This window comes from Pristiophorus japonicus, chromosome 4 (assembly GCF_044704955.1).
Source record: "Pristiophorus japonicus isolate sPriJap1 chromosome 4, sPriJap1.hap1, whole genome shotgun sequence".
NCBI lineage: Eukaryota > Metazoa > Chordata > Chondrichthyes > Pristiophoridae > Pristiophorus > Pristiophorus japonicus.
Window position 1 is genome coordinate 262,378,708 of NC_091980.1, and position 26,974 is coordinate 262,405,681.

The window sequence follows — 26,974 nt, forward strand, 5'->3', positions numbered from 1 at the left end:
TATTGCTAGCTAAAACCTTAAAAACTACAGATCAGCCCATGGAGACCTGCCCTGTCAGGAATTTAAGGGTTAAGTGTTTATGTACAGGGTTGTTGTGTTTTTAGTTTAAATTATATTTCAGTTTGTTTTTCATTGAATTGCGGCTGTGGAGGAGATTGACAGGATCAATGTGCAATCTACCCACGTGGTGCAGTTCTGAATTGTTAACGCCGGCTTGTAAAAAATTGATATCACACTTTTGTGATTACACTGCAGGAGAGGCCACAGCCATTGTATAATAATCAATGAAGCAGTCAATAAATAAAGAAGAGCTTGTAACGTGAATTGTTCTGTGGTAATTTGTGCCCATTTCTATATTGACTCATTGCAGATATTCTATGCAGTAATTTTTAAAGTTTTCAATCATTTTCAGGTACAAATGAAATACTCCTTGATTATTGGCCCAATGAAGACAATGTTATAGTTGTATACAATGACTTAAACAAAATCAGTTCTGATGAAGGGCCTCTACTAATAAATGCTAACCTATATTTGCCCTTTGAAAATGCTGATGGACTAGCTGTATCCTTCCAACATTTTAGGTTTTTACTTCTAATACAGTTGAGTAGTGACAGGTGCCAGTCACTTCTGGGATATTTTATAAGCTTGGGGCCATAGTTATGATATGGTAGAATTTCCACAGGGGTTCTTCTGATTTCCTGCCATAACTTTGCTGGAAGGTTGGCGGAAACACTCCGGCGTTTCCGCTAATCTTGTTCCGAAGTTACGACAGGAGGTCAGTAGAAAACCCTGCAGCAATTCCTGGCAGATATTTTTAACCTTGTTCCTATTTTGCACTGTAAGCAAAGGAAACGTGACAAAGCATGGAAATCTTCCTGAGCTGCCAGTACTATAGAATCAGAGGGGTGAAATTCACTAACACTGGAAAAAGGGCGAGATATGCCTGTGCCCGTTCAAAAAGCGCAGTAAGCATGTTAATTTTGTGCTGCCTGCTAATTACCATTATTGTACCACACAGCCTAGCGTAGAACATGCTGCTGACAGGTTGTGCACTTAGTAGGCGGCTAAAGTTTGCATCACTGGAGCGAGGCTAGCTTTACTTAAAGCTAGCATGCTCCTCTTCAAGGCAATCTACAGCTCTTAAAGCTGAGCTACCTTTTGCAGATAAAAAATTAAAATTCCTTCAACACTAGGCAGTCTGCACATCTTAAAGTTGAATTGCCTTCTGCAGATTAAAACATTAAAATTCTTCACAACTAGGCAGGCTGAACCTTTTAACAGTGAGCTGCTTTCTGCTGTTCTGCTAAAAGCATTTCAGCATTAACATAAATGGCTCAATAGGCCAGGGAAATGGCACCCACGGTCTTGGACGCAGCGGTCAATCTTTGTGCAGGGATTCAACACTGGAAGAGAGGTCCTCTACCCACAGGGGGCCAGGAGGTCCCCAGAAAGAAGAATGTGGGACCAGAGCGCTGAGGCAGTCACTGCCAGCAGTGTCGTCCCCACGACCTGGTCCCAGTGCCCAAAGAAGTTTCATGAACTTAGATAATTGGTCAAGGTCAGTGATTGCATCTTCAAAAGCCATCTCCTACCAACTGTACCACTAGCCTCACACACTGCTTAATGCACAACACTGCCCTCATGCCCACCGCCACCGCCGCCCTCCCCCCCATCACTCACCTGCCATCAATGTCTACCAAACACGATGCACACTGCACATTCCTAGCTTCACCTCACCCCCTTGGAGGAGACGGTGCTGGCCATTCTTGGCAAAGGCCTGGCTGAGCCCTTGGTCAGCGGCAGAGCTGCAATACAATAAGATGCCGGTATCCTCATATGTTATGCTCCTTCTCGCATCCCACTGCCCCCTGATCCCACAATCGCTTCAGATTTATAAGCTGCACGTGGTGTAAGCATACACCTCTTGCTTTACCCGCCTCCCCTCACCACAACCCTCCCCTTGTGCCTTCCTCATTTCAGACACCCAAGAAATCCCGCCTGCCCAGCCAATGGTTGACCAAGAAGAGGGAGAGGAGAGTGAAGAAGAGGAAACATCGTCACTCAATTTCACACTCCCAGCACCAGCTCCTCGAGGTCATCCAGCAAGGCCAGTTGCAGTGCCCCCAGTGAAAGACAGCAGCCTTCCACCAGCCATGCTGCAGCCACTGAGGTAGCACTGCATAACAGCACAAGGATAGACAAAGGCACACACAAACACTCACGAAGGGAATATAGGAAGGTGATTAGTTGATTTTTTAATGTAATATTGGATGCATATATGGATAAAGTTGGATTGGAAAATTGCTTTATGGTGGCTTTTATTTCAGCATTGAGGCCAAGAGGATGCTGCGATGGTCAGTCACGGAGGGAAGGTAAGGCATGGGACAAATGTTGAAAGGGGAATTGGAGTTTTGTTCACACGTACCCAAGACAGATGATTCAATCCCAGATATCCCAGCCAGAAAGGGACTATCTGAATTGCATCCTTCCTCCTGCATCCTCCTCTTTTTTCCTCTGCTACTTTTTCCTCTTCTGCTTTTCCTCTGCCTCCTCCTCCCTCTGCAAGCAGCTTGTCCCCTTTGCTGTCGCTGCTCCATCTCCATGTCATGCTACAGCCCAAGAGTTACTGCAACTAAGCCCCCAAGACTGGGTGCAAGTGGTGTTCTCAGAGAACTTCCTTCAAGAGCAGCACTCCCTGCACACTTCAACAACTTTCAAATGTATTCCACCAGGCCACTACTCCAATAAAATGAGAAACATAGAAATTTACAGTGCAGAAAAAGGCCATTTCGGCTTATCGTGTCTGCGCCCTGAAGGTTACATATAAACCAATGAACAATGAACAATGACAGAAAGGCAAAGAGCACCAAGCCCAACCAGTCCACCCCACACAACTGTGACACCCCTTACACTGAAACATTCTACACACACCCCAACTGGAGCCATGTGATCCCCTGGGAGAGGCAAAAACCAGATAAAAACCCAGGCCAATTGGGAGCAAAAAAAATCTGGGAAAATTCCTCCCCAACTCATCCAGGTGATTGAAACTAGTCCAGGAGATCACCCTGGCCGTATTCGATTCTGTGCAGTACTTACCATCATATCTGTGCCAGCCAACAAGAGATTATCCAATCTTCTCCCTGTGGCTGAGGAGCTCCTCCCGGAGTCACAGTGCGGATTTCGTCCCCGTCGGGGCACAACGGACATGATTTTTGCAGTGCGATAGCTGCAGGAAAAATGCAGGGAGCAGCACCAGCCCTTATACATGGCCTTCTTCGACCTTACAAAGGCCTTTGACACTCTCAACCGCGAGGGTCTATGGAGTGTCCTCCGCCGTTTCGGATGCCCCCAAAAGTCCGTCACCATCCTCTGCCTGCTCCACGACGACATGCAGGCCGTGATCCTTATCTGCGCACATACAGAGGCTGAACTCCAGGATAGAGTCAACGTATTTACTGAGGCGTATGAAGCATGGGCCTTATGCTAAACATCAGCAAGACAAAGGTCCTCCACCAGCCTATCCTTACCGCACAGCACTGCCTCCCAGTCATCAAGATCCACGGCGCAGCCTGAACAACGTTGACCATTTCCCATATCTCGAGAGCCTCCTATCAACAAGAGCAGGCATTGATGACAAGATCCAACACCGCCTCCGGTGCACCAGTGCAGCCTTTGGCTGCCTGAGGAAAAGAATGTTTGAGGACCAGGCCCTCCAAACTGCCACCAAGCTCATGGTCTACAGGGCTGTAGTAATACTCGCCCTCCTGTATAGCTCAGAAACATGGACCATGTAGAGTAGACATCTCAAGTTGCTGGAGAAATACCACCAGCGATGTCGCCGCAAGATCTTACAAATCCCCTGGGAGGACAGACGCACCAACATTAGCGTCCTCGACCAGGCCAACATCCCCAGCTTCGAAGCACTGACCACACTTGATCAGCTCTGCTGGGCAGGCCACATTGTTCGCATGCCAGACATGAGACTCTCAAAGCAAGCACTCTACTCGGAACTCCTTCATGGCAAACGAGCCAAAGGTGGGCAACGGAAACGTTGCAAGGACACCCTCAAAGTCTCCCTGATAAAGTGCAACATCCCCACTGACATCTGGGAGACCCTGGCCAAAGACCGCCCGAAGTGGAGGAAGTGCATCCGGGAGGGCGCTGAGCACCTTGAGCCTCGAGTCTCATCGCCAGAGCGTGCAGGAATCAAGCGCAGGCAGCGGAACGAGCAGGCAGCAAACAAGTCCCACCCACCCCTTCGCTCAATGACTATCTCCCCCATCTATGACAGAGCCTGTGGTTCTCGTATTACCCATTGCTTCTTACCTCCAAACCAATTCTGGATCCAACTAGCCACTTTGCCCTGTATCCCATGGGCTTTAACCTTCAGTCTACCATGTGGGACCTTATCAAAAGCCTTGCTAAAGTCCATATATACTACATCGTACGCACTATCCTCATCGACCCTCTTGGTTACCTCCTCAAAAATTCAATCAGGTTCGTCAAACATGATCTTCCCTTAACAAATTCATGCTGACTATCCCTAATTAATCCTTGCTTTTCCAAATGTAGATTTATCCTGTCTTTCAAGAAGAAAAAGAAAAAAAAGAAAAAAGGCTCCAATTTTGCGGCCACAGAATATCACAGCACAGAATCAGACACTGGGCCTATCAAGTATGTGCTGGTGCTTTCTCCACATAAACCACTCGGTCTGATCCCACTCTCCCATGTGCTCTCTGTACCTTCAACACTCCTCGTTTTTCAAGTAACTATCGAATTTCCTTTAAAAACAATTCATGGGGCTCAACTCTCCACATGGGCGATTTTTGCCGCAGTTGAAGAGGTACGTCCGATTTTTTTGTGGCCCGCCTGCGCCAGAAAGAAAAGTTCCGAATTTCGCCGGAATTAACTTTGAATTTGAATTTGGCGCGCGCACATTGGTCTTAAAGTCTGCGCCAAAAACTGATGTTGCCAGGGTAACGAGGGATGCTCTGAAGGGCTGAGGCTGGAAACTGAAACTGACCAAGGGCTGGAAATGGTAAATGACGCCGCTCCTATCCTGGGTCAAATGGCCCCGCCCCCTGCTGGTGCCGCTCCTATTCCAGATCGAATGCCCCCCCCCCCCAGATGCTGCTCCTATCCTGGGCCAAAAGGCCCCCTGCCCCCTGCCAGTGCCGCTGCTATCCCGGGCCGAAAGGTCCTACGCTCCAGCCTATGCCGCTCCTATCCCAGGCCGAATGGCCCCTTCCCCAGGTGCCGGTGCCGTTCCTATCCCGGGACGAAAGGCACCCACCAAAAACAAATTCCCATTTTGCACGTGATGGGTGTGTTGTTCTGCACACTTTCAGAGCTTCTTGTGAGTATAGAAATTGGAGCTGCTGCAATATGGATCATGGGGCAAAGACCAGGAATTTTCAAGCAGATGAAACTGAGGCCCTGGTTTTTATCATTGAGAGAAGATGGCACAAGCTTCAGAACAAAGGTCCAGTTAAAGTAAAGCCCAGAGAAATGAACAAACGTTGGGACAAAGTTGGAGATGATTTCTCTGCAAAGGTGACCACCCCGAGGACCGGCAGGCAGTGCAAAAAGAAATGGCAGGACCTTGGCCAAATAGTTTCTGTAAGTAATATTTTCATTTATGCACTGGAATTACAATTGTAAATGTGACCATCTGTGTGTGCCACCACAGCAGACCCCTTCTCTTAAAAAGTTCTATTTTCATCTTTGCAGAGGAAGGAGGTGCACAACAACAGAGAGTGAACAAAAACTGGAGGAGGTTCGGCAAATGTACACCCACTGACACCCCTGGAAGCGAGGATCGCTGGTATGATTAGTGCTGGCTCAAGAAGGTCAACAACTGGTGCACAAGCTGGGCCCAGCTTACAGAGAGGGTAAGTCCTCATTCATCCTTCAAATGAGCCTGCGCTGTGTGAGCCTTCTCATGCCACCCTGCCCCCTCCCCTGCTGCTAACCAATCGTCTGCTCTGTTATATTTTGCAGAAGTTGCGCGCATCCCTGAGGAAGCACAAGCCCCTGCCACAGAAGAACAATCATTCGCGGAGGAGCCTGACCAGGATGAAGTCTTTAATGCAGAACTTCCACTGGAAGATCAGGCCGAGGATGAGCAGGAGGATCAGGGGGAGCGGGAAGGCCCCAATGTTGAGACTGTGACACTGCTACTGGAGGAGGTGGTGCTGCATGTGGATGTGCCAATCCGTTTCTGGACCGCTGCGAGCGAGGGGACATTTCATGGTGCCCACAGTCCGAGGTTGTGGGTCTCAGTGAGTTGCAGCGAGCCACATCCAGGGTGAGGAGGGGAAGGAGAGCTTGAGAGCGCTCTCCTGAAATGCAGGATCCAACTGGCGTGGTTCAGCTCATGGCAATGTGTGGGGAGAGCATTGAGCTTACCCAACCACTCCTGGACACCATGAGTGAGATGGGTCATGAGATAGCGGGATTGTGATCAGAAGTAACGACACTCTCGGGAGAAATGGGAACACTGTCGCAACACATTAAGAAGGGAATTTCGGAGGTAGCTGATACGCTGTTGGGATTAGGGAGGGACTGTCGGAGGCATCTGATACACTGTCGGGGCAGATTAGGGAGGGAATGTCGGAGTTAGCTGCTGCAATAAGGGAACATGCCCAGGCTCTCACTGGCCAGCGGTGAATGACGTATTTAACTTGTGACACCCCCACTTCAATCCCCAGACCAACCTCAGGTGGTGTGCCAGTGCATCCACAGTCCAAGGAAGAGGCTGAGGAGGACTGAGCCGGGCCTTCCACAATGCCGTCTCTTAGGGCCACACCCGCCAACAAGAACATCGCTGTCCAGGAGATGTTTGAAAAAAGCAACTTGGTTGCAGCGGGAGAAGGCCTGCATCACTGGCCAAGAGTAGAGGCAGCAAGGGCAAGGACAAGCGCGGGGCGTGCGGTCTTAGAATAAGGGGGAGGAGAGATGGCTGCAGCTAAAGTTTGTTTGCTGCTGTTGTTGTTGTTGTAACTTTTTTAATGTTATTGTTATTTAACTGATTTTAATTTAAAAGTTTAAAGTTTTTAAGTCATGTAAGTTGAAAAGTAAGTTTGTAAGTGATCTTAATGGAAAAGTTTAAAGTTTGTAACAAAAATATTTTTATTAAAGTTAAGTTAAGTACAAGTGTACGAATGTTGAATAAATGTAATTCTTTTCTCAATTAAACCAAAATCATGAATATTATTCTTTAAAGTAATGCAACAAACAGTCAACCAACATGGTGAATGATCAAACGTGCCGCTCAGCCTTCATGCAGCAAAGCGTTCAAAGAATAGCTGCTGTCGCAAGGCTCTTGCAATGCCGTAAGATGCACGAGGACCCCCCCTCTGCTTTCATCCTGCGGGTTGAGGTGGGGGCTTCCACCTGCTGCTGCTGCTCCTCCTCCTCCTCCTCATCAGCCTGCTCGTTATCCTCCTCAACTCAAGCATTTGGAACCTCAAACTGCTGGAATAATTCCACCCAAATTTAATCAGTTAATGATGACTTTTTTTTGATTAATAATTGTACTTGACAAATTAGCCGGCTAAATATTTGAGAAAGTCAGCAGTTGAATTAAACATAAATTTCAGCTAAACTGCAGGTTGCATTCTTTAAAATCTGACCGATTAATGCATTTTTAGGCTTTGTTTTATCTTTCATACCCTCTCTGTCAACCCACAAAACACGAGAAACATAACTAGAAACACTGCACTTCATTTTCATAAATCGCGATTTCCTGATCACGCCGCACAGTTAGTTTAGAGCCGACCTTCGGCCTCCCGCTGATCATATCACCTGAAAGAGCGCGTTGCCAGGGAGGTTCTGCACTGTGCTCATTTAAATCAGCAGGCAGCACGAAAATAACAGTGCTGTCTATGCTCTTTTTGCGGGCGGGAATTAGTTAACCTTGGCCCATGGTGGCACCGCCCATTTTCGGGCTTTATCGAATTTATAGGCCTTAGTGTTTTCTTCCATTTCTTACCACTGGGGAAACTTAGTCAAGCTTAGATTATTCTCTGGAGAATGCCAAACTGACTATCTCTACTTTACTCAGCCCAACTCCAATCTCAGCCCTGAAACCAGTTATCAGGACTTCCTGCATTTTGGACTAACTGTCAACCCTATTTAAAAGTAAGTGGTTTGAAGTAAGTGGTTGCCACACACATAACTGAACAAATCATATGTTTGTACTTATTTGAAAATAGCTTGGCTCATCTTTGAACTTTGCACACTCTTTTCCTTCCATTGCAATAACATCAGCACTAAGTGCCAATAACAAATGTTCCATTAAAAGTCAAGATTTATGAAATTACTTGCTCCTTATCAGACTCTTAAAAAGCAAAAAACAACATTTATGCAGGACTAGCATATTAATATGCACCACACCTGTTTGCTCCAAGGATCAATTTTAGGAATATGAGTAAAAGTTAAAGCTGTTCCATTAATGCTGGCACACAATTACTGCATCTTAATGCACTTTTAATCCATGCAATAGCTCTAATGCACAGAGCATGTCCCCTCATTTCATCTCGAATCATAGAATCATACAGCACAGAAGGAGGTCATTCAGCCCATCGCACCTGTGTCGGCTCCTTGAAGGAGCTATCCGATTAGTCCCACTCTCCTGCTCTTTCTCCATGGCCCCGCAAATGTTTCCTTTTATTCTCATTTAAATCCCGCATGTGCAAAATGGGGAGGGTGCAGCGATCAACCACACTGCCCCTGAAATTCCGCGCGTTCTCCCTTAACTGTTGGGAGACCAGTGGAACCCTGAGAGAAATGGCTTAGATGCCCTGTGGAATTTCAGGGACATAAAGGAAGAAACTCCACACAGTTACACATATAGTACTAGCAGACAGAACCATCTTAGATACAGCTGTGCATTCAAACAACATTGCAATTGATAAAGCTTCCACAATTTGCATTCATTTCTTTAAATGTACTTTATATTGCTTAGCATTAAAAAAAAGAGAATGTTTATCAGGCTACTGCAACATAATGGAAATAAGTGAAAGCTGTAAAGAAGATATTGCATGTAAGAGTCTGTATTGTGGCTAGAATCCAGTTTCTGTTATTTGGACTCAGTTTCTTGTCCCCTGAATGGCGGGTAGAAATTAAACACTATTGTTGCACGAAGCAGTTTTTGAAAAATGAACTGCTTTTAAAATTGATCCTGCGACTTCCTGAACTGTTTGCTGTTAATATGTAAAAGTATAGCTGAACAAACTTTGCAATCCTGGCTGTAAACTTGCCTTATTCAAACCTTAGCTCACTATGTTTAGCGTACGTTTCCATGGCAAAAAATAATCCCATTCCAGAAAATGTAGGGAATAATTACCAAATTTGCTGTTTGCCCCTCATATAGGCCCCAAGTTTCCACACGATAAGAAATGGGCGCCCCTCCGAGCTGGGCGCCTGTTTTTCACGCCGAAAACGGCGCCGGAAAAAAAACACGCGATTCTGGAGCGCCCTGCAGCTCGATGTCTGCTTGGCGTGGCGCCCAGGGGGGCGGAGCCTACCACTCGCGCCGATTTTGTAAGTGGGAGGGGGCGGGTACCATTTAAATTAGTTTTTTTCCTGCAGGCAACCCTGCGCGTGCGCGTTGGAGCGTTCGCGCACGCGCAGTGTGAAGGAAACATTGGCACTCGGCCATTTTTGTAGTTCTTTGTAGCGGTTTAATTTTTGAAAATTTTTTAATAAAAGCACATTGCCATCAGCACATCAGCACTGAGGCTTCTTGCAGCAGTGAGAAGGCTGCAGGAAGCCTCAGAAAGTTGAGGCAGCCGTTTCCCTCCCCCCCCCCGGCCCGCAGTCGGGAACGGCTGCCTCCTTCCCCCCCCCACTGCGGGAACGAATGGCTGCCTCCTTCCCCCCCCCACTGCGGGAACGAACGGCTGCCCCCCCCCCCCCCCCCGCGGGAACGAACGGCTACCTCAACTTGTGAGGCTTCCTGCAGCATTCTCCCTGGCTGAAGCACTTTCACACAGGTAGGAAGATGGTTTATTTAATCTTTTCTTTGCTTATAAATTTTTATTCAGGTTGGATTTATTTGTATAATATTTGTATACGTATAAATAAGGATTTATTATAGAATTTAATGACTACCCTTCCCCCCCTCCCCCCACCCCACCTCGTTCTGGACGCCTAATTTGTAACCTGCGCCCGATTTTTTAATGTGTAGACAAGGTTTTTTCAGTTCTACAAAAACCTTCACTTGCTCCATTCTAAGTTAGTTTGGAGTACGTTTTCACTGTGGAAACTTTGAAATCAGGCGTCAGTGGCCGGACACGCCCCCTTTTCAAGAAAAAATTCTATTCCAAAGTGAAACTGTTCTAACTGACTAGAACTGCAGAAAAAAAAATGTGGAGAATTGCGATTTCTAAGATAGTCCGTTCTCCACCAGTTGCTCCTAAAAATCAGGCACAAATCATGTGGAAACTTGGGCCCATAAAACCTTCAGGTCTCTAATATCTGAGTTTAAAATCTAGAGCGAATGTCAGCAACAGTGAATTTTAAATGTAATTTAAAAGGAGATAAGATGTACCCCATAAAGTACTCTTTAAAGGTATATGGGAAAATAAAGTCACAAAATAAGTATCGATCCGTTCGCTGTCACCAATGTTTGATGTTACTGATCGAAATAGGACCCGGAAGACTGAGATCGTACTTTGTAAGTCAAATGTACTTTAGGGTTAGAGTTAGGGTTCGGATTAGGGTTTCATCTTTCTTTTAAAACTCCTATCCATATTTGGTTACAGTTGGTGAGAGCGGGGGATGAATTAACCCTGATTTGGATTCTCTGTTCATTTTGAATTGAATTTGACATGGATGAAATTAACCTGCAGTCACAATTGAATGTTTTTTTTTAAACTCAGTTCTTTCCTGAAGATCTTCTAAGATCGCTATCTCTACCTGTAGCAACACAACACAGAACAACATAACACTACTTCATCTACCTGTAACTCATTGATCTTCGACCTAGTATCTGCTGCAAAGGATTGCAGGTTCTATCTTCTTGTTGTGTATCATGAGGCCTTCTATGCCAATGCCCATGGAGCCCACTTTAAGAGCATGGTCTAGAAATTCGATCATGCCCAAAAAGAGATGCGCAGAGACGATGCTCGCACTGCAAATGCCCGTTCATGTGGGTGCAGGGATCTCGTGAAATTGATGTGGGCAGCTCATTATAACAGGTTAGATATGTAGCCAGTGTTACTTGTGCTGCTCATTGACTATGGCCTGTGTGGGTGGGGCTGGAAATCAGGCTCCTCTAACACAACATATAGGCAGCCTGCAGCTCGTAAAGAGAAGATGCACCCTGGCAGAGTACAGGAGGGAATGCTTGTGAACAGAAAAATGGCTCCAAGACCTGAAGGTTGGGCCCCCATGTTCGCTGATGCAGTTTTGAAGGGTCTGGTCCAGGGGTGGGCACAAGGAGGAAGATCCTGTTTCCCCGGGATCGCAAAGCCCTCCAGGCAACACTTCCATCACCAGTAGGAAGAGGTGGCTCATTTCCCCACAGGATTAAAGATCCCAAGGATCATTTTATGCATTTCCTCACTGCAGCCTTTCGGGCAGTTAGAGCGTGCCTAAGAGCTGGGTACCTCCCTGTTCTTTCTCCCAGTCAACGGGATATGATGTTCGAAGACCTAAAGAAGGTGGGAAATATACTTTCAAAGTGAAAAATAAACAAAATAAAAGGCTTTAAATGACGTTGTACTTGTTGCTAGTTTTAATTACAGAACCATCCACAACGTGGGCATACAAACAATTCCGGTACAAGAAATCTTTACAGTAGAGGACACTAACAATATTCCAACAGTGGATAGTCTAGGGGCTATAGGGGGGTAGGAACTTAAGACAATCACAATCACTAAGGAGGTGGTACTCAATAAGATAATGGGACTAAAGGCGGATAAATCCCCTGGACCTGATGGCTTGCATCCTAGGTTCTTAAGAGAAGTAGCAGCAGGGATAGTGGATGCATTGGTTGTAATTTACCAAAATTCCCTGGATTCTGGGGAGATCCCAGCAGATTGGAAAACTGCAAATGTAATGCCCCTATTTAAAAAAAAGAGGCAAACAAAAAGCAGGAAACTATAGACCAGTTAGCCTAACATCTGTGGTTGGGAAAATGTTGGAGTCCATTATTAAAGAAGCAGTAGCAGGATATTTGGGAAAGCAAAATTCAGTCAGGCAGAGTCAGCATGGATTTATGAAGGGGAAGTCATGTTTGACAAATTTGCTGGAGTTCTTTGAGGATGTAATGAACAGGGTGGATAAAGGGGAACCAGTGTATTTGGACTTCCAGAAGACATTTGACAAGGTGCCACATAAAAGGTTACTGCACAAGATAAAAGTTGACGGGGTTGGGGGTAATATATTAGCATGGATTGAGGATTGGCTAACTAATAGAGAACAGAGAGTTGGGATAAATGGTTCATTCACTGGTTGGCAACCAGTAACTAGTGGGTGCCGCAAGGATCAGTGCTGGCACCCCAACTATTTACAATCTATATTAACGACTTGGAAGAAGGGACTGAGTGTAACGTGGCCAAGTTTGCTGACGATACAAAGATGGGAGGAAAAGTAATGTGTGAGGAGGATGCAAAAAATCTGCAAAAGGACATAGACAGGCTAAAGACATAGTGGGCAAAAATTTGATAGCTGGAGTATAATTTTGGAAAGTGTGAGATCATGCACTTTGGCAGAAAAAATCAAAGAGCAAGTTATTATTTAAATGGAGAAAGAATGCAAAGTGCCGCAGTACAGCGGGACCTGGGGGTACTTGTGCATGAAATGCAAAAGGATAGTATGCAGGTACAGCAAGTGATCAGGAAGGCCAATGATATCTTGGCCTTTATTGCAAAGGGGATGGAGTATAAAAGCAGGGAAGTCTTACTACAGCTATATAAGGTATTGGTGAGGCCACACCTGGAATACTGTGTGCAGTTTTGGTTTCCACATTTACGAAAGGATATGCTTGCTTTGGAGGCTGTTCAGGGAAGGTTCACTAGGTTGGTTCCGGGGATGAGGGGGTTGACTTATGAGGAAAGGTTGAGTAGGTTGGGCCTCTACTCATTGGAATTCAGAAGACTGAGAGGTGATCTTATCGTAACGTATAAGATTATGAGGGGGCTTGACAAGGTGGATGCAGAGAGGATGTTTCCACTGATGGGGGAGACTCGAACTAGAGGGCATGATCTTAGAATAAGGGGCCGCCCATTTAAAACTGAGATGAGGAGAAATTTCTTCTCTCAGAGGGTTGTAAATCAATGGAATTCGCTGCTTCAGAGAGCTGTGGAAGCTGGAACATTGAATAAATTTAAGACAGAAATAGACAGTTTCTTAAATGATAAGGGGATAAGGGGTTATGGGGATCAGGCAGGGAAGTGGAGCTAACTCCATGATCAGATCAGCTTATTGAATGGCAGAACAGGCTCGAGGGGCCGTATGGCTTACTCCTGTTCCTATTTCTTATGTTCTTATGTTAAGCACATTGCCATGAAATTCCAAACTTTTGGTGCTGAAAATTTTCAGCAGATCAAGCAGAAAATCTGCCTTAAATAACAGAATGCTGACATCAATACTTAATATAGCTTCCACTGGCATGTTTGTGTCTGTCCCGAGGATTTCACTTGGTGTGATTGCTGAACAACTGGTCGATCGATAGACAATTTGTATGTGTAAGGACAGGCTTCTATATCAGAGTTACTTGATGCCCTTATTAAATTTCAGAAAGACACAGACAAGCAAAAGAAGACATTTTATTTAGTACACGACTCGCAGTACAAATCCATGGGTTCAATTTTCCCGGGTCAAATGGAATCAATATGGGTAAAGCTGTGAAACGCCAAAGGGCAGAAAATGTTAGTGGGAGTTGTGTACAGACCACCAAACAGTAGTAGGGAGGTTGGGGATGGCATCAAACAGGAAATTAGGAATGCGTGCAATATTGGTACAGCAGTTATCATGGGTGACTTTAATCTACATATTGATTGGGCTTACCAAACTGGTAGCAATACTGTGGAGGAGGATTAACTGGAGTGTATAAGGGATGGTTTGCTAGACCAATATGTTAAGGAACCAATTAGAGAGCAGGCCATCCTAGACTGGGTGTTGTGTAATGAGAGAGGATTACATCGCAATCTTGTCGTGCAGGGCCCCTTGGGGAAGAGTGACCATAATATGATAGAATTCTTCATTAAGGTGGAGAGTGACACAGTCCATTCAGAGACTTAAAGAAAGAAAACTTTGACGGTATGGGACAAGAATTGGCAAGGATAGACTGGAGAATGATACTTAAAGGGTTGATGGTGGATAGGCAATGGCAGACATTTAAATATCACATGGATGAACAACAACAATTGTGGCGTAAGAATAAAAAAGGGAAGGTGGCTCAACTGTGGCTAACAAGGGAAACTAGGGAAAGTGTTAAATCCAAGAGGCATATAAATTGGCCGGAAAACGCAGCAAACCTGAGGACTGGGAGAAATTTAGAATTCAGCAGAGGAGGACTAAGGGTTTAATTAGAAGGGGGAAAATAGAGTATGAGAGTAAGCTTGCAGGGAACATAAAAACTGACTGCAAAAGCTTCTATAGATATGTGAAGAGAAACAGATTAGTGAAGACTAATGTAGGTCCCTTGTAGTCAGAATCAGGTGAATTCATAATGGGGAACAAGGAAATGGTAAATCAATTTAACAAATACTTTGGTTCTGTCTTCACGAAGGAAGACACAAATAACGCTCTGGAAATACTAGGGGACCAAGGGTCTGGCGAGAAGGGGGAACTGAAGGAAATCCTTATTGGTCAGGAAATGGTGCTAGGGAAATTGAAGGGACTGAAGGCCGATAAATCCCCAGGGCCTGATAGTCTGCATCCCAGAGTACGTAAGGAAGTGGCCCTAGAAATGGTAGATGCATTAGAGGTCATTTTCCAACATTCCATGGACTCTGGTTCAGTTCCTATGGATTGGAGAGTAGCTAATGTAACCCTACTTTTTAAAAAAGGAGGGAGAGAGAAAACAGGGGATTATAGACCGGTTAGACTGACCGCTTAGTTCCTCAGAAGGGAGCACGAGCGCAGTTGTTGAAGCCTCCCGTGAAATTGTGAAAGAGGACAATGAGTGTCTGACTAAGGAACTTGTTGAGCCAGTAGGCCTCGATTTCAGCCACACAGAATGCAGTGATGAGAACTCAAATAGTGGGGAAAATGCTGGAATCAATTATTAAAGATGTAATAGCAGCGCATTTGGAAAGCAGTGACAGGATCGGTCCAAGTCAGCATGGATTTATGAAAGGAAAATCATTCTTGACAAATCTTCTCGAGTTTTTTGAGGATGTAACTAGTAGAGTGGACAAGGGAGAATCAGTGGATGTGGTGTATTTGGACTTTCAAAAGGCTTTTGACAAGGTTCCACACAAGAGATTGGTATGCAAAATTAAGGCACATGGTATTGAGGGGAATGTATTGACGTGGATAGAGGACTGGTTGGCAGACAGGAAGGAAAGAGTCAGAATAAATGGGTCCTTTTCAGAATGGCAGGCAGTGACTAGTGGAGTACCGCAGGGCTCAGTGCTGGAACCTCAGCTATTTACAATATTCATTAATGATTTAGAAGAAGGAATTGAATGTAATATCTCCAAGTTTGCAGATGACACTAAGCTGGGTGGTGGTGCGAGCTGCAAGGAGGATGCTAGGAGGCTGCAGGGGGACTTGGACAGGTTAGGTGAATGGGCAAATGCATGGCAGATGCAGTATAATGTGGATAAGTGTGAGGTTATCCACTTTGGTGGCAAAAACAGGAAGGCAGATTATTATCTGAATGGTGACAGTTAGTAAAAGGGGAGGTGCAACGAGACCTGGGTGTCATGGTACATCAGTCATTGAAGGTAGGCATGCAGGTACAGCAGGCAGTAAAGAAAGCAAATGGCATGCTGGCCTTCATAGCGAGGGGATTTGAGTATCAGAACAATGAAGTCTTACTGCAGTTGTACAGGGACTTGGTGAGACCACACCTTGAGTATTGTGTGCAGTTTTGGTCTCCTAATATGAGGAAGGCATTCTTTCTAATGAGGGAGTGCAGTGAAGGTTCACCAGACTGATTCCTGGGCTGGCAGGACTGACATATGAAGAAAGACTGGATCGACTAGGCTTATATTCACTAGAATTTAGAAGAATGAGAGGGGATCTCATAGAAACATATAAAATTCTGACGGGATTGGACAGGTTAGGTGCAGGAAGAATGTTCCCGATGTTGGGGATGTCCAGAACCAGGGGTCACAGTCTAGGACCAAGATGAGGAGAAACTTCTTCACTCAGAGAATTGTGAACCTGTGAAATTCTCTACCACAGAAAGTTGTTGAGGCCAGTTCGTTAGATATATTCAAAAGGGAGTTAGATGTGGCCCTTACAGCTAAAGGGATCAAGGGGTATGGAGAGAAAGCAGGAATGTTGGTACTGAAGTTGCATGATCAGCCATAATCATATTGAATGGTGGTGCAGGCTTGAAGGGCCGAATGGCCTACTCCTGCACCTGTTTTCTATGTTTCTATGTTTTTTGTTGCGCGCCGTTTTTTTTGGCATATTTATTTTTTTCAAAGCTTCCACCTGCAATCTGCGCCGGCAGTTAGTTACGAGTTTTCTAGGCCAGTTTCCTTTTACATCATAGGGCGTTCCCTCATGTCTGCGCCGGTTTTTATACTTTTTTGCTGTTTGGCCAAAATGTTTTCCTCCTCGGTTGGAGTATCTGGGCAATCCCGAAAAACCTTTTGGGCACTTTAAAAAAACAGTGCACATTGACAAATCGGCGCTGAAAGACGGCATTTTTATATATCGAAAATTTTGGAGGGATTCAAGAACAGTGTAAAAATCAATAATAAAGTTCAACATTTTTTACATGTCAATGTAGTAAATTGAAGTTTGTTGGATTTCAGAAGTTTTCTCTTTTTGTTTTACTCACTCACACGCCACAACCGAACGTCTTGAAGGAGGGCTGGAGGGTCGTACCAATGGCTGGCATAATCGGCCCTATGCCTGGACACAGGGGCTCGGGGCTCAGCTGGAAATCAAGCCCAGTGGCGGGGGATGGGGGGGAGGAGAGAGAGAGAGCGAGGTGCCAATCAGAAGGCTTCTGCAGACAGAGCCCGGGGAGCGAGGTGCTGATCGGAAGGCTTATGCAGACTGCAATAAATAGGGGGCGGGGGGGGCGGAGGAGAGAGAGAAGGGAAGAATTGACAAGACTGCAATTAGTTAAGGTGGGGAGGAGGGGGGTGTGGGAAAGGAGATGTCACAAGACCTTGGGTGTAGTCCATCCATACAGACCTTGGGGTAAGAGAACAGTGAACATGTCCTGCCTGATTTCCTGCCTGTTAGAGTTTATTTTAAAGGTTACATTTAAGTATGGGGGCAATACTGACAATGCCATACCTTGTGCGAGCCTTCTGCATCATGGTGCTATGTCGGAGACAATTGATTCGAAGTCATCGCATCAGGAACATCAGAGCCCATGGGGTGCTGGGCAGGAGGCCTTACTCACATTGGGTATATCAAGACAGACATTCGACCCTGCACCTGAGTGATGCCGACTGCATCAGAAGGCTGCTTTTATGCAAAAGAAGTTGTAATTGAGATCTGTGAGTTGGTCAAAGCAGGCCTGCAACCTAGAAGCTTCAGGAGGACTGCTTTGTCAGTTGAAGTAAAGGTTACAGCTGCACTTTCATTCTATGCCTCCAGCTCGTTTCAAGCTACAACTGGGGATGCGTTGCAATCTCTCAACATGCTACACAGATCTTCATTCATCCGGTGACAGCTGCATTGTATGCCTGGAGGAATGACTTCACAAAGTTCCTCATGACCACCCAAGCAAAGCATGGCAGGGCTGTGAGCTTCTCCAGGATTGCTGGCTTCCCAAAGGTACTTTATTACTGCATTAATTGTACCCACATCACCTTGCGAGCACCTTTGGAGGATTCCGAGATGTACAGAAACAGAAAAGGCTTTCACTATTACTGTACAGCTCGTGTATGATGACCTGCATCATATCATGTCAGTCGATGCAAGATACCCTGGGAACATCCATGATGCATTCATACTATGTGACAGTATTATATCTGCCATGTTTCAGTAATAGTTAGAAGGGCAGAGCTGGCTAATGGGAGACAAAGGGTATGGCCTCGCCACCTGGCTCATTACGCCCATATGCGTAACCTGGACGGAAGCTGACCGGGAATACAACATGTCGTACATTGTGACATGCAGCATCATTGAGAGGACCATTGGCATCTTGAAACAGCATTTCTGATAGCTGCACCATTCCGGAGGCTACTTGCAATGCTCCCCTCAGATTGTCGGTCAGTTCACTGTTGTGTGCCGCGTGCTGCATAACTTAGCCATCATGAGGCAGCAGCACCTGCTCGTGGAAGACCCTTTAATGATTGCTTGAGCCTTGAGCCAGCAGCTCATCCGTGAACGCTTTACTGCTGCCTGAGGGCTCAGCGACAACAATTCCAAATGGACATGTTTACTGTTTGGAGCTGTTCCGTAATGTTGTGTTGTGTGAATGGAACAAATGATGGAAATTATTCTTGTTTACTTCAAAAGTTGTTTTAATAATTGAACAAATAATGGAAATTATTCTTCTTTAGTTCCAAAAGTTGTGTTAAGAATGGAACAAATAAAGTAAATGTTTCAGTTTTAATGTAAAATATATTTTATTAAAAAATTTAACAAACAGTTCTTTTTGAATTTAATTAACTTTAATAAAATTATTCTTGTATCAAACTTTACTTTAAGATCACTCTTTAAGATCACTTAAAAACTTTAAGATCACATACAAACTTTTAAACTTGTAAATTTACATAACTTACAAAAAACTTTTAATTTGAGGACAGTTGCAACAGTAACAACAATAATAATAGCATTAACAGCAGCAGCAGCAGCAGCAAAGAAAGGCTGCACCCATCTCTCCTCCGCCTTATTCTAAGACCGCCCGCTGCGCTTGTTCTTGGACACTCCACCACCCCTGCCTGCAGGCGGTGGCACAGTGTTTCTGGGGTTGGTACTAAGCTTATTCTTTTTAAGATCTCAGGTAGTGCGCACCTGTTGATGGGGGTGGGCGTTGTCGGCAGGCAGCAAATTGGAGGGCCCAGGCGGCAAGTCAGAGGGCCCAGCTTTGGGCTTTTCAGAGGCTGGTGTGGGGATTGGAGTGGGAGTGACAGTTGATTCTGTCAATGGGTGCGGGGGCTGGGCATATTTCCTTCTTGCAGCAGCTAACTCTAACATGCCGTCCCTCATGTGCCCTGACAGTGTCTCAACGACCTGCAACATTCCTTCCCTCATGTTGAGCAAATCTGTCTCAACTACCTGTGACATTCCCTCCCTCATGGTCAGTGACAGTGTTTGCACTATCTGTGACATTCCCTCCTTGATGGTCACTGACAGCGCATCAGCTACCTCTGACATTCCCTCCCTCCTGGTCACTATTCCCTCACTGATGGTCCCGGACATTGTTCCCATTTCTTGTGTCATTGCTGTTACTTCTCCCAATAATCTCACTACCTCATCACTCACCCCACTGATGGCGTCCAGGAGTGATCGGGTAAGGTCAATGCTCTCCGCACTCAATGACATCATCTGAACAACATCTTTTAGATCCTACATCTCAGGAGAGCACAGTCGAGCTCTCCTTCCCCTCCTCCCCACGGGTGTGGCTCGCACCCCATCACTGGGACCCGCAGCCTGGGATGGTGGGGCCCTGGGTGTGCCTCGCTGCACCCCACCACTGGGACCCGCAACCTCGGAAGGTTGGAAAACATGGAATGTCCCACCAGCATTCAAACCACTTGTCACGGAAGGGGCTGTCACCACAATAAGCAGCACCTCTTCCAAAGTCAGTAAAACAGTGGGGGCTTAATCCAGCTCCATCCTCTCCCCCCCCACCCACATGATCTTGGTCTGGAGGGTTGCATTCGAAGATGTCATCCTGTTCATGCTGTTCCTTGTCTGAATTTTCTTCTACATCGTCAGGGTCGGCCTCAAGTTCTGCAAAATATAACAGAACACAGACGAATGGTTAGCAGCAGAGGAGGGGGCAGGGTGGGTGGCATGAGTAGGCTCACACAGGGCAGGTCAAGCAGCAGGCTGATTTGAAGGACCACAATGAATGATAACACATTGCATCAACCGAAGCATAGCTGATGGAGACATCCCCATGAACCAAAGCAAGGCTAGCTCGTGCAGTACTTAACATTTAGCAAAGCCAGACTGTGGAATTTGCAGGACTTACCCTCTCCCTCAAGTGTGGGCTTAGCTTGTGCAGTACTGATTGCTTTTCTCCAAACAGGACCCATCAAAGCAACGACCCTCTCTTCCAAGGGTGTCAGTGGCTGCAGATTTGCCGGGCCTCCTCCTGTTCACTGTCGCGCATTAGAGATGCGAAATCTGGAAGTAAAATTACAATTAAGTATTCGTGTTGAAATTAGACCAAAACTTCTTCCAGATCTCGTGCCCGTGATTGCACCCACCTACCCTGTCCCCTGCTCAAAACCCACCTTGGGTCCAGAGCCTCTTTTTGGTCTTATTATTGTTCTTGAGACTCTTGAGTAATTTTTCTGATGGTATTCATGGACGGTGTTTGTATAAGCCTGGCATGGAGAGATTGAACACTTTGGAGAGGAAAGGGTGGTGTGAGACAGGTACAATTAATGGACTCCTCCACCTGTGGCAACATGTGCTTCAAACGATCTCAAATAATTCTATAAATTGATGATGCTCAGAGAGCAGCTTTGGATTAATACAGATCCTGGATAGCTAAGGCTGGTCTCAAGCTGTCTCACCTGCATTTGCTTTACCTCAATTAAGCTTTAGAATACACCTGCTTGATGTTTAAATCAGAATCTGGGAATGATGTTTCCTTTGCTGGTACTTGTGACAGGTTGATTGAGCGCCACGCTGTGCTGTGAGGTGATAGGCTCAGTATCCCCCGACCCTACAGGTGGCAGGTCCTTGAGGAAAACTGTGGAAAACACAAGGAACAAAGAGATAAGTATTTTCTTGTTCCTTGATAAACAGAATGGAGGTTTGAGGTGGATCATTCAGCTGGAATATTACGTGGGAATACCGAAATCCCAAAAAGTCACAGAGTTATAAATAGATAGCAGCTGCTATGCCTCAGCTTTCCTGAACATTGACTTTCTTATGTCTGATATAATTAATTCTTTGAATTAGAGCTGTCAATAAAGGCATAATGCTGAAAAGACTTCTAATATTTAAATCACAGTGTCATGAGGAAGGCTGCAAAGAACACTAATGAGATGTGCATTGTTTGGGATCTCAGTTATTTTCATATGTCAATTGATAAACTTATTATAAACTAACCTCAAGGGACACCAAACTTTATTCTGGGGCAGGATTCAAAATGTTGATGAAGATGAATGACAGCACTTGTGGTGGTGAAGAGCCATGGACTATGCATGTAGACTTTACCAATAGTTCGCAAAGATTCCTGGTACCTTTCCCCTGCAGAGGAGAAGAATCCCTTTCTGAACTTTTAAAATGGAAGAAAAAACTTTGGGACACAAATGAGTTTAAAGGGGAGACGAAACCTGCAGGGGATAAAAGGGGATGCATTCATGGAGAACCCCCTACCCCCCGCCCCCGTGTTTGGACTTTTTGAAAAGAGAATTCAAAATGGACCTAAATTACAGAAGCCTGAGATCCCCTAAACATCTATGGGAAGGAGCATATCAATTTTAAGATTCTACAACATTTTGGCTGCGAAAAAGAGTTCCCGAATACAGGAGGTGGGGCTAACCTCTGTGAAGCAAATTCGTGTATTAAGGATCCCAGATTTCTGGGGGAACTGTACAACACCAATTCACCCCCAAAGAGATAATCAAATTACCCAATCAAGCACAATGGAAATCATGGGCCCAACTGGGTGGCCAGGAAACTGGACAATCCAAAAACAATGCAAAACCAGTGATAGCACATCATCACACCCTAATCGAGTTACTGTTGACTAGCCCACCAAAAATACTGACAAAGGAGACATTTGAAAATCAATGGACAGAACAGTTTAAACAAAGCCCAAGAACTGATTTGGTGCAAAGATAGGGAAGCCTGTTTTGGTATAATTGAAGGCCTGTTCTGGCAGTTAGGTGTGCTTCTAGAGAAACTATTGAGGTAGCAGTCTCGTTGCATAAGTTCTACACCAGCCTCGAAAAGTGAGACCCTGAAACATCGGCGAAAGGAATCTCTAAAACCCAGAAAGACAGCACCACGACAGCAAACAGGCTTTCAAAACGACTATCGGAAAGTTTCGGACCATCGCGACCAATCAAACAGTCAACCGGAACCAACCCGACAAAACTGAAGAAAAAACGAAGATTTTCCACTCTACAAGCTGGTCCTACGCTACCAAGGGGTACAGACTACAGAATGCGGACAGCTAAGGCGAACCCTGGAGTTGGAACTGTCAAAGGGGATTGGTGAGCATGGCCCCTGAAACCCCTGAGTTATAATTTAGTTAGTTAGGGGAATTGGGAGGGGGGAGGCTGGGATAACTTGTGTAAATGTATCTGCATCCTCCTCTTTACCCCATTTAGAGTTTAAGCTGTATTCTTTTCCCCACAGGCTGTAATTTGACATTTTATTCAATGTGTTGTACCCCTCAGTGTGTATTGGTATTAATATTGTGTGTGTGTTATTAAAGATGTGCCTTTTTATTTCTTTTTTTTAAACACAATAAAGCCATACCTGCTTCCTACCTTAAAACCGATTGTCTGTCCAAGTCTGTCACAGTCCCTTCATAATTCCAGTGTCTAGAACCAAGAGTGTGGGAACGATTCGGAACTGCTCATATAAGGTCAGAAGGGAAAGCTGACCCCCTAAAAAACAACCCTTACATGCACATTACTGACTGGAGAATGATCACGTTAAACTGCAAACTTTCCAATCACCTGAACCTGCCCACTTTCAGTTTTGATGGGGTGTGATCAGCCAATCCGCTGCCAGGAAGCGGGCCATCAATTTAAATATTATAATGAGGCTGGAAGCCTATGCTTTAACCTCCATTTTGAAAATAAATTTTGCTTCGTACACGCCTCGTGAAACCCACCAGAAAATGCTGAAGGAGGTAAGTGCCTATTGGTAAAGTGCCTTTACACTAATCTCCTGGATCCAGCGACCCTACCTAACCTAAGCCCCATGATCGGAGACCCCACCTACCAGGCCTCTGATCTACCCGCCAGGTCTCTGCTCCCCCTGAGACCTCCCCGCTCCCCTTTTCCCCACCCCTCCTCCCCTCCGCCGCTCCTCCGGCTGCCAATATTTGCTGACACCAAGCCCCTGCACCTTCAGCCCTCCCTGTGGTCTCTTTAGACAGACCCTCCCCCATGCTCCTCCCAGCCCGCGATCTCTGCCTCCAACCCCCCCACCTCACTCGATCCTCCGCCCGCCCTGCGACACAGATTTTCTTGCACTCCCTCCCCCCATTATCCTTCACCCCCCAAATCCTCCTCTGGCCACCCCACTCCTGGCCCCCAAACGATTCCTCACTGCAGCCTAGTGCCGCAGGCCTACCCACCTGGAGCCAGTCAGCCTCGCAATCTGGCTGGCTGTAGGTTAGAAACCGAGGCTTCCCGTGCAAATTAGGCCCTGCCGTTAAAATCAGCTGGGTCTGCAGGGCCGTTTCAGAGGCCCCCTGCTCCTAAACCGCCTTCCCAATTAAAATTCAGCCTCTTGTAACTCAAATTTCAGCCCCAGTAGTCTCACCTCACACTACTCCTCACAAACACTCACGATAGTAGACAATATGGATGCTTTTTGACTCCCAGTGCCTCATGCTTTTCAGGAGTAGGCCACTTGGCTCCTCGAGCCTGCTTCGCCATTCAATAAGATCATCTGATCATGGACTCAGCTCCATTTCCTTGCCCGCTCCCCATAAACTTTTACTCCCTTATCGCTCAAAACTCTGTCGATCGCCGCCTTAAATATATTCAATGACCCAGCCTCCACAGCTCTCTGGGGCAGAGAATTCCATAAATTTACAACCCTCTGAGAGAAGCAATGTCTCCTCATCTCAGTTTTAAATGGGCGGCCCCTTATTCTGAGACTATGTCCCTGAGTTTTAGTTTCCTCTTTGAGTGGAAATATCCTCTCTGCATCCACCTTGTCGAGCCCCTTTTTTTATCTTATAAGTTTCAATAAGATCACCTCACATTCTTCTGAACTCCAATGTGTATAGGACAAACCTACTCAACCTATCCTCATAAGTCAACCCCCTCATCTCCGGAATCAACCTAGTGAACCTTCTCTGAACAGCCTTCAATGCAAGTTATCCATCATCATAGGCAATCCCTCAGGATCGAGGAATACTTGCTTCCACTCCTAAAGTGAGTTCTTTGGTGGCTGAACAGTACAATATGGGAGCCGCAGACCCTGTTACAGGTGGGACAGACATTCGTCGGGGGAAGGGGGGGGCGGGGTTGGCACTGATTTACCACACGCTCCTTCTGCTGCCTGCGCCTGACCTCTTCACGCTCGCGGCATTGAGATTCGAAGAGCTCAACGCCGTCCCAGATGCACTTTCTCCACCTAGGGCGGTCTTCAGCCAGGGACTCCGAGGTGTCAGTGGTGATGTCGCACTTTACCAGGGAGGTTTTTGAGGGTGTCCTTGTAACGTTTCTGCTGCCCACCTTTGGCTCATTTGCCGTGAAGGAGCTCTGCATAGAGTAATTGCTTTGGGAGTCTCGTGTCTGGCATGCGAACTATGTGGCCTGCCCAGCGAAGCTAATCAAGTGTGGTCAGTGCTTCAATGCTGGGGATGTTAGCCTGGGCGAGGACACTGATGTTGGTGCGCCTGTCCCCCCAGGGGATTTACAGGATCTTGTGGAGACATCGTTGGTGATATATCTCCAGCGACTTGAGGTGTCTTCTGTGCATTGTCCATGCTTCTGATCCATACAGGAGGGCGGGTATTACTACAGCCCTGTAGACCATGAGCTTGGTGGTAGATTTGAGGGCCTGGTCTTCGAACACTCTTTTCCTCAGGCGACCGAAGGCTACACTGGCGCACTGGAGGCAATGTTGAATCTTCGCATCAATGTCTGCCTTCATTGATAAGGGGCTCCCGAGGTATGGGAAGTGGTCCATGTTGTCGAGGGATGCGCCGTGAAACTTGATGACTGGGGGCAGTGCTGTGCGGTAAGTACAGGCTGGTGGAGGACCTTTGTCTTACGGATGTTAAGTGTAAGGCCCATGCTTTCATATGCCTCGGTGAATACGTTGACAATATCCTGGAGTTCAGCCTCAGAATGTGCGCAAACGTAGGCGTCGTCCATGTACTGCAGCTCAACGACAGAGATTGGGGTGATCTTGGACCTGGCTCGGAGGCGGCGTAGGTTAACCAGCTTCCCACTGGTTCTGTAGTTTAGTTCCACTCCAGCAGAGAGCTTGTTGACTGTGAGGTGGAGCATGGCAGCGAGGAAGATTGAGAAGAGAGTTGGAGCAATGACGCAGCCCTGTTTGACCCCGGTCTGGACCTGGATTGGGTCTGTAATGGATCCGTTGGTAAGGATCACGTCCTGCATGTCATCGTGAAGCAGGCGAAGGATGTTGACAAACTTTTGGGGGCATCCAAAATGGAGGAGACGCTCCATAAGCCCTCACGGTTGACAGTGTCAAAGGCCTTTGAAAGATCGAAAAAGGCCATGTATAAAGGCTGGCGCTGCTCCTGCAGTTGTCGTGCTGCGAAGATCATGTTTGTTGTGCCCCGTAGGAGACGAAATCCGCACTGTGATTCCGGGAGGAGCTCGTCGGCCACAGGGAGAAGACGGTTGAGGAGAACTCTAGCGACAATCTTCCCAGTGGCTGATAGCAGGGAGATTCCCCTATAGTTGCCGCAGTCGAACTTTTCCCCCTTTTAAAAAATGGTCATGATCACTGCATCTCTGAGATCTCCCGGCATGCTCTCCTCCTTCCAAATGAGAGAGATGAGGTTATGTATCCGCGCCAACAGCGCCTCTCTGCCATACTCAGCAATAAGGGAATTAAGGGTTACGGGGAGAGTACGGGTAAGTGGAGCTGAGTCCACGACCGGATCAGCCATGATCTTATTGAATGGCGGAGCAGGCTCAAGGGGCTAGATGGCCTACTTCTGTTCCTAATTCTTATGTTCTTATGTTCTTATACTTTAGCGCCTTAGCAGGAATTCCATCTGCACCCGTAGCCTTGTTATTCTTGAGCTGTTTTATGGCTTTGCCTATCTCGTGAAGCGTTGGGGTTTCACTGAGGTGGTGCCGGGTCACATGCTGTAGGATGAAGTAGAGAACACTCAAGTCAAAGGCAGAGTCTTGATTGAGGAGATCTTCAAAATGCTCCTTCCAGCGGGCCCTGACAGCCTCGGTGTCCTTGATGAGTGTTTCCCCATTCTTGGCCAGGAGTGGGGTGGGGCCTTGGGAGTTTGGACCGTAGGTGACCTTGACTGCAATGAAGAATCCCGCATATCGTGGTTGTCGGCCATTTGTTGTATCTCCTGTGCTTTCTCCATCCACCACCACCTGTTCTTTAGCTCCTGGATTTTTTGTTGGACCTCAGCCTTGAGCCGTCTGTAACGTTGCTTTGCAGCTCCCGAGTTGGGTTGTTGCTTGAGGCTCAGAAATGCTCTGTGCTTTCGATCTATTAGTTCTTGGATCTCCTGATCATTTTCATCCAACCAGTCCTGATGTTTTCTGGTTGAGTAACCAAGTGTCTCTTCACAGGCACTGGTTATGGAGGCCTGGAACTCCTACCACTGTACTGACTTACATCTTAAACCCCTAATTAATTTTTAATAAATTATTTTAATCAACTTTTAAACCCTTAAACAATTTGGGTAAACTTTTATAACCTACTACTGATTTACATTTTGGACTTTTTAGCAACTTTTAATCAAACCTTTAATCAACCTGTGTAACTTTAA